We start from the raw sequence: 9,327 nt of genomic DNA on the forward strand, positions 1-9,327 counted from the left end.
TGTTGCAGCCCAAGGAGACCTGGGTTAGAATAGGTCCTCAGATATATGCTGTTGTAGCCCAAGGAGACCTGCGTTAGAATAGGTCCTCAGATATATGCTGTTGCAGCCCAAGGAGACCTGGGTAAGAATAGGTCCCCAGATATATGTTGTAGCCCAAGGAGACCTGGGTTAGAATAGGTCCACAGATAATTGCTGTTGTAGCCCAAGGAGACCTGGGTTAGAATAGGTCCTCAGATATATGTTGTTGCAGCCTAAGGAGACCTGTGTTAGAATTGGCCTTTATCTCTCTGTTGTTGCAGCCCAAGGAGACATGGGTTAGAATAGGTCCTCAGATATATGCTGTTGTAGCCCAAGGAGACCTGTGTTAGAATAGGTCCTCAGATATATGTTGTTGTAGCCCAAGGAGACCTGGGTTAGAATAGGTCCTCGGATATATGCTGTTGCAGCCCAAGGAGACCTGGGTTAGAATAGGTCCTCAGATATATGCTGTTGCAGCCCAAGGAGACCTGGGTTAGAATAGGTCCTCAGATATATGTTGTTGCAGCCCAAGGAGACCTGGGTTAGAATAGGTCCTCAGATATATGTTGTTGCAGCCCAAGGAGACCTGGGTTAGAATAGATCCTCAGATATATGTTGTTGCAGCCCAAGGAGACCTGGGTTAGTATAGGTCCTCAGATATATGTTGTTGCAGCCCAAGGAGACCTGGGTTAGAATAGGTCCTCAGATATATGTTGTTGCAGCCCAAGGAGACCTGGGTTAGAAAAGATCCTCAGATATTTGTTGTTGCAGCCCAAGGAGACCTGGGTTAGAATAGGTCCTCAGATATATGCTGTTGTAGCCCAAGGAGACCTGCGTTAGAATAGGTCCTCAGATATATTTTGCTGCAGCCCAAGGAGACCTGGGTTAGAATAGGTCCCCAGATATATGTTGTAGCCCAAGGAGACCTGGGTTAGAATAGGTCCTCAGATATATGTTGTTGCAGCCCAAGGAGACCTGGGTTAGAATAGGTCCTCAGATATATGCTGTTGTAGCCCAAGGAGACCTGCGTTAGAATAGGTCCTCAGATATATGCTGTTGCAGCCCAAGGAGACCTGGGTAAGAATAGGTCCCCAGATATATGTTGTAGCCCAAGGAGACCTGGGTTAGAATAGGTCCTCAGATATATGCTGTTGTAGCCCAAGGAGACCTGGGTTAGAATAGGTCCTCAGATATATGTTGTTGCAGCCCAAGGAGACCTGTGTTAGAATTGGCCTTTATCTCTCTGTTGTTGCAGCCCAAGGAGACATGGGTTAGAATAGGTCCTCAGATATATGCTGTTGTAGCCCAAGGAGACCTGTGTTAGAATAGGTCCTCAGATATATGTTGTTGTAGCCCAAGGAGACCTGGGTTAGAATAGGTCCTCGGATATATGCTGTTGCAGCCCAAGGAGACCTGGGTTAGAATATGTCCTCAGATATATGTTGTTGCAGCCAAAGGAGACCTGGGTTGTTGCAGCCCAAGGAGACCTGGGTTAGAATAGGTCCTCAGATATATGTTGTTGCAGCCCAAGGAGACCTGGGTTAGAATAGGTCCTCAGATATATGCTGTTGGAGCCCAAGGAGACCTGGGTTAGAATAGGTCCTCAGATATATGCTGTTGCAGCCCAAGGAGACCTGGGTTAGAATAGGTCCTCAGATATATGCTGTTGCAGCCCAAGGAGACCTGGGTTGTTGCAGCCCAAGGAGACCTGGGTTAGAATAGGTCCTCAGATATATGCTGTTGCAGCCCAAGGAGACCTGGGTTAGAATAGGTCCTCAGATATATGTTGTTGCAGCCCAAGGAGACCTGGGTTAGAATAGGTCCTCAGATATATGCTGTTGTAGCCCAAGGAGACCTGTGTTAGAATAGGTCCTCAGATATATGTTGTTGCAGCCCAAGGAGACCTGGGTTAGAAAAGATCCTCAGATATTTGTTGTTGCAGCCCAAGGAGACCTGGGTTAGAATAGGTCCTCAGATATATGCTGTTGTAGCCCAAGGAGACCTGCGTTAGAATAGGTCCTCAGATATATTTTGCTGCAGCCCAAGGAGACCTGGGTTAGAATAGGTCCCCAGATATATGTTGTAGCCCAAGGAGACCTGGGTTAGAATAGGTCCTCAGATATATGTTGTTGCAGCCCAAGGAGACCTGTGTTAGAATTGGCCTTTATCTCTCTGTTGTTGCAGCCCAAGGAGACATGGGTTAGAATAGGTCCTCAGATATATGCTGTTGTAGCCCAAGGAGACCTGCGTTAGAATAGGTCCTCAGATATATGCTGTTGCAGCCCAAGGAGACCTGGGTAAGAATAGGTCCCCAGATATATGTTGTAGCCCAAGGAGACCTGGGTTAGAATAGGTCCCCAGATATATGCTGTTGTAGCCCAAGGAGACCTGGGTTAGAATAGGTCCTCAGATATATGTTGTTGCAGCCCAAGGAGACCTGTGTTAGAATTGGCCTTTATCTCTCTGTTGTTGCAGCCCAAGGAGACCTGGGTTAGAATAGGTCCTCAGATATATGCTGTTGTAGCCCAAGGAGACCTGCGTTAGAATAGGTCCTCAGATATATGCTGTTGCAGCCCAAGGAGACCTGGGTAAGAATAGGTCCCCAGATATATGTTGTAGCCCAAGGAGACCTGGGTTAGAATAGGTCCACAGATAATTGCTGTTGTAGCCCAAGGAGACCTGGGTTAGAATAGGTCCTCAGATATATGTTGTTGCAGCCTAAGGAGACCTGTGTTAGAATTGGCCTTTATCTCTCTGTTGTTGCAGCCCAAGGAGACATGGGTTAGAATAGGTCCTCAGATATATGCTGTTGTAGCCCAAGGAGACCTGTGTTAGAATAGGTCCTCAGATATATGTTGTTGTAGCCCAAGGAGACCTGGGTTAGAATAGGTCCTCGGATATATGCTGTTGCAGCCCAAGGAGACCTGGGTTAGAATAGGTCCTCAGATATATGCTGTTGCAGCCCAAGGAGACCTGGGTTAGAATAGGTCCTCAGATATATGTTGTTGCAGCCCAAGGAGACCTGGGTTAGAATAGGTCCTCAGATATATGTTGTTGCAGCCCAAGGAGACCTGGGTTAGAATAGATCCTCAGATATATGTTGTTGCAGCCCAAGGAGACCTGGGTTAGTATAGGTCCTCAGATATATGTTGTTGCAGCCCAAGGAGACCTGGGTTAGAATAGGTCCTCAGATATATGTTGTTGCAGCCCAAGGAGACCTGGGTTAGAAAAGATCCTCAGATATTTGTTGTTGCAGCCCAAGGAGACCTGGGTTAGAATAGGTCCTCAGATATATGCTGTTGTAGCCCAAGGAGACCTGCGTTAGAATAGGTCCTCAGATATATTTTGCTGCAGCCCAAGGAGACCTGGGTTAGAATAGGTCCCCAGATATATGTTGTAGCCCAAGGAGACCTGGGTTAGAATAGGTCCTCAGATATATGTTGTTGCAGCCCAAGGAGACCTGGGTTAGAATAGGTCCTCAGATATATGCTGTTGTAGCCCAAGGAGACCTGCGTTAGAATAGGTCCTCAGATATATGCTGTTGCAGCCCAAGGAGACCTGGGTAAGAATAGGTCCCCAGATATATGTTGTAGCCCAAGGAGACCTGGGTTAGAATAGGTCCTCAGATATATGCTGTTGTAGCCCAAGGAGACCTGGGTTAGAATAGGTCCTCAGATATATGTTGTTGCAGCCCAAGGAGACCTGTGTTAGAATTGGCCTTTATCTCTCTGTTGTTGCAGCCCAAGGAGACATGGGTTAGAATAGGTCCTCAGATATATGCTGTTGTAGCCCAAGGAGACCTGTGTTAGAATAGGTCCTCAGATATATGTTGTTGTAGCCCAAGGAGACCTGGGTTAGAATAGGTCCTCGGATATATGCTGTTGCAGCCCAAGGAGACCTGGGTTAGAATATGTCCTCAGATATATGTTGTTGCAGCCAAAGGAGACCTGGGTTGTTGCAGCCCAAGGAGACCTGGGTTAGAATAGGTCCTCAGATATATGTTGTTGCAGCCCAAGGAGACCTGGGTTAGAATAGGTCCTCAGATATATGCTGTTGGAGCCCAAGGAGACCTGGGTTAGAATAGGTCCTCAGATATATGCTGTTGCAGCCCAAGGAGACCTGGGTTAGAATAGGTCCTCAGATATATGCTGTTGCAGCCCAAGGAGACCTGGGTTGTTGCAGCCCAAGGAGACCTGGGTTAGAATAGGTCCTCAGATATATGCTGTTGCAGCCCAAGGAGACCTGGGTTAGAATAGGTCCTCAGATATATGTTGTTGCAGCCCAAGGAGACCTGGGTTAGAATAGGTCCTCAGATATATGCTGTTGTAGCCCAAGGAGACCTGCGTTAGAATAGGTCCTCAGATATATTTTGCTGCAGCCCAAGGAGACCTGGGTTAGAATAGGTCCCCAGATATATGTTGTAGCCCAAGGAGACCTGGGTTAGAATAGGTCCTCAGATATATGCTGTTGCAGCCCAAGGAGACCTGGGTTAGAATAGGTCCTCAGATATATGTTGTTGCAGCCCAAGGAGACCTGGGTTAGAATAGGTCCTCAGGTATATGTTGTTGCAGCCCAAGGAGACGTGGGTTAGAATAGGTCCTCAGATATATGTTGTTGCAGCCCAAGGAGACCTGGGTTAGAATAGGTCCTCAGATATATGTTGTTGCAGCCCAAGGAGACCTGGGTTAGAATAGGTCCTCAGATATATGCTGTTGTAGCCCAAGGAGACCTGCGTTAGAATAGGTCCTCAGATATATTTTGCTGCAGCCGAAGGAGACCTGGGTTAGAATAGGTCCTCAGATATATGCTGTTGTAGCCCAAGGAGACCTGGGTTAGAATAGGTCCTCAGATATATGCTGTTGCAGCCCAAGGAGACCTGGGTTAGAATAGGTCCTCAGATATATGTTGTTGCAGCCCAAGGAGACCTGGGTTAGAATAGGTCCTCAGGTATATGTTGTTGCAGCCCAAGGAGACGTGGGTTAGAATAGGTCCTCAGATATATGTTGTTGCAGCCCAAGGAGACCTGAGTTAGAATAGGTCCTCAGATATATGCTGTTGCAGCCCAAGGAGACCTGGGTTAGAACAGGTCTTCACCTCTCTGCTGTTGTACCCCGTTTAAGACCTGGGTTAGGGATTCCTGAGGGATGCAACTCTCCAAAATTTGGGTTTGAATCCAAGAGGCTCCCTGATTTGATTTTATATTTGTCAGCACCATACCCCTGCTCGTTGGTTTCACTAAAATAGTAAATGCCCAGGACCTGCATCACTTTGGGAATTCCTCCCACTTTAAGCTGACGTGGTGACATCACTTAAATACATGTTCAAGCGACATTAAGCTGACGTGGTGACATCACTGAAATACATGTTCAAGCGATATTAAGCTGACGCTGTGACATCACAGAAATACATGTTCAAGCGACATTAAGCTGACGTGGTGACATCACGGAAATACATGTTCAAGCGACATTAAGCTGACGCTGTGACATCACGGAAATACATGTTCAAGCAACATTAAGCTGACGCTGTGACATCACGGAAATACATGTTCAAGCGACTTTAAGCTGATGCTGTGACATCACGGCAATACATGTTCAAGCGACATTAAGCTGACGCTGTGACATCACGGAAATACATGTTCAAGCGACATTAAGCTGACGTGGTGACATCACAGAAATACATGTTCAAGCGACATTAAGCTGACGTGGTGACATCACGGAAATACATGTTCAAGCGACATTAAGCTGACGCTGTGACATCACGGAAATACATGTTCAAGCGACATTAAGCTGACGCTGTGACATCACGGAAATACATGTTCAAGCGACATTAAGCTGACGCTGTGACATCCGGAAATACATGTTCAAGCGACATTAAGCTGACGCTGTGACATCACGGAAATACATGTTCAAGCGACATTAAGCTGACGTGGTGACATCACGGAAATACATGTTCAAGCGACATTAAGCTGACGTGGTGACATCACGGAAATACATGTTCAAGCGACATTAAGCTGACGTGGTGACATCACAGAAATACATGTTCAAGCGACATTAAGCTGATGCTGTGACATCACAGAAATACATGTTCAAGCGACATTAAGCTGACGTGGTGACATCACGGAAATACATGTTCAAGCGACATTAAGCTGACGTGGTGACATCACGGAAATACATGTTCAAGCGACATTAAGCTGACATCACGGAAATACATGTTCAAGCGACATTAAGCTGATGTGGTGACATCACGGAAATACATGTTCAAGCGACATTAAGCTGACGTGGTGACATCACAGAAATACATGTTCAAGCGACATTAAGCTCATTTGCTCTCCACTGGTACACACAATGACTGTTTTGATTTCAACTAGAATGGTAACATTGTAGATTCTTTGAGAGGCAACTAGAAGCTGGCGTATGGATAAGATATATGGATGAAAAATTTCTTTATCACTGTTGTGAGCGACGTCATCCATATATATGTTATCCTTACTTAGCATTGTAGTTGTCATTGAGTCTTGCTAACCATGTCAGGTTTTGATCCAATTTTAGAACATCCACTTGACATGTCCTGTACCGACATATCATTATTGATATTTTGATGTTGTTTAATGTATATGATTGTTATTTTACTATTGCTTTCAAGAACCAACAATTATGTACATATGATATTCTTAGAGGTTGTAATGAGATAATCCAAATGGTATTTTTAACATGTATTATGTGGTTGATAAATTATGTAAGCTCAGATGGTTGGTTTTGTTTTTGACAATAAACTGAAGATAGACCATTGTTTGTTTTGGTTCACAAGATCATTTCATGTTCTCAGCAGTTTGGAATCATGTCATGAATGTGTAGATGTTGCTTTACACAACAGCAGTATGCTAGAAGTATAATGTGTACTGGCCAGCCTTAAAGGTGTCTAATCTGGGCAGAGCTGGATGGAATGCCTCAATTTAAGCTTCCTTGGACAACGAAGAGAAAATGGTCCGTGAAACACTCTTCCATCATATCCATGACATTGTAGAATTCTTCATTCTGATTGGGGGCACGGGTGGCTCAGTCGTCTAAGGCGCAGCAATTCGCTGTGCAGAGTTGTGTCCTTTGGGCATGCCAGAAACCTATGATTTTGGGTTTGAATCCCTGTTCGCCCCAATTATGTTTCTAGGTTACTCAGCACCTTCTTGCTCATTGGTTTCACCGAAGTGGTAAACGTCTGAGACCTAATCACTTTGGGCTTTCCTCCCACATTAAGCTGACACGCCGTGATATAACTGGAATACTGTTAAAAGCGACATTAAACCCAACTCACTCACTCATTCCGACTGGTCCAACAGCGATAGTTTTGCTGATGACCGCATTACCACCTAAGAAAATATTTATTCAGAAGCACTTCTTTAACAGACCCGCCCATTTGGCAATTTAAATACTGATCTTACTTCATTTCTACATTGACAGCAAGTTTGGTAATAAATTTCAGGTGGGAGACTTCACACAAAAATATTTGAGAGTGTATTTTGTTGGTTTGTTGTTTAACACCACATGGCAATATTCCAGCTATATGACAGTGGTCTTTCAATAATCAAGTCTGGATCAGACAATCCAGTGATTGACATCATGATCACCCGATCCTCTTAGTCGCCTCTAACGACAAGCATAGGAGGCTGAAGACCAAGTCTACCCCCAGATGCTGCTACTGAAGAGGAATCCCCAGAATCAGTAAACTACTACAGAAGCTGTCTACAGTGAGTGAGTGAGTTTGGTTTAACGCCGCTTTTAACAGTTTTCCAGTTATATCACGGCATGTCAGCTTAATTTGGGAGGAAAGCCCGAAGTGATGCAGGTTTCAGACGTTTACCACTTCGGTGAAACCAATGAGCACGGGTATGGTGCTGACAAACCTAGAAACATAATTGGGGCGAACCGGGATTCGAACCCACAATCATAGGTTTGGGGTGCCCAAAGGACGCAACTCTGCACAGCGAATCGCAGCTCCTTAGACGACTGGGCCACCCGTGGCCCCCAGAATCTACAGAGTGATATTACGATGAAAACAAACCAACAAGGAATCGTAATTCAAAGAATTTATTTTAAAAATGTCATTGTGTAATTTATGTCTTTCTGGCTCCAAAGTCAATACATTCAAACATAATCTCAACAATACATTACTTTTGAATATAGTTTCTCAGCTCTACACACTACATTATTGCGTTACCGTACATGTACACAATTCTCGTGTCTCAAACACTACCAATGATTATACATGTATATAAAAATGAAATGAGTATGCATATATTGTATAATACCACATAAGGCAATTGAAATAAAGGTTGATTGGTCTAATCAGTGTAGCTAGTCCAGGAACATATCTCGATATATCACTGAAGGCCAGAGGAGGACGTTATACTTTATAGTCAGCAACATTAAACTACACTGAAGTCATAGTCTTGGTCTGGAATAACTTTTTAATGCTGAGGGCAATATTACAACTTTACCTGGAAGGCCCATGGCATCCATACTTATACTGCAGACAGCAAGATCTCTGCTATACTATAGCTATACTGTAGCATACTTTTACACTGCAGAGAGCAAGATCTCTGCTCTACTATAGCTATACTATAGTATACTTTTACACTGCAGACAGCAAGATCTCTGCCATACTATAGCATACTTTTACACTGCAGACAGCAAGATCTCTGCTATACTATAGCTATACTATAGCATACTTTTACACTTCAGACAGCAAGATCTCTGCTATACTATAGCTATACTATAGCATACTTTTACACTGCAGACAGCAAGATCTCTGCTATACTATAGCTATACTATAGTATACTTTTACACTGCAGACAGCAAGATCTCTGCCATACTATAGCTATACTATAGCATACTTTTACACTGCAGACAGCAAGATCTCTGCTATACTATAGCTATACTATAGCATACTTTTACACTTCAGACAGCAAGATCTCTGCTATACTATAGCTATACTATAGCATACTTTTACACTGCAGAGAGCAAGATCTCTGCTATACTATAGCATACTTTTGCAATTATGTTACAGACAGCAATATTACTGTCATATCACAGGAATACCAGTGGTTTATAGAACGAGGAGACAACGGCCTTCCCTCGAGGTCAATGATACAAGCATGACTGGATACATCTCTCTGTAATGTCAGATCTATTTCAATAAGCACATGGCTACACGACTTTAACATGTACTTTCACATAACTTCCTATTCATCTAAGCAATCATGATTAGTGTTTTTAATCTCCATGTATTAATAAAAAAACATTTTCACAATCATGT

General features: G+C 44.0%; 1 long non-coding RNA gene across 1 annotated transcript; it reads right to left on the reverse strand.

The window, feature by feature from the left end:
* Window positions 1–1,609: 1,609 nt before the first annotated feature.
* On the reverse strand, window positions 1,610–4,349 carry LOC125381155. Its single transcript, XR_007221716.1, has 3 exons — window positions 4,261–4,349; window positions 4,089–4,186; window positions 1,610–1,701 (listed from the first exon to the last, which is right to left on the reverse strand). It is a non-coding gene; the product is annotated as an uncharacterized LOC125381155 (long non-coding RNA).
* Window positions 4,350–9,327: the final 4,978 nt, after the last annotated feature.

The sequence above is a fragment of the Haliotis rufescens genome, unplaced genomic scaffold, assembly GCF_023055435.1.
Source record: "Haliotis rufescens isolate VD_foot unplaced genomic scaffold, xgHalRufe1.0.p SCAF_17, whole genome shotgun sequence".
In the NCBI taxonomy this organism is placed as follows: Eukaryota; Metazoa; Mollusca; class Gastropoda; order Lepetellida; family Haliotidae; genus Haliotis; species Haliotis rufescens.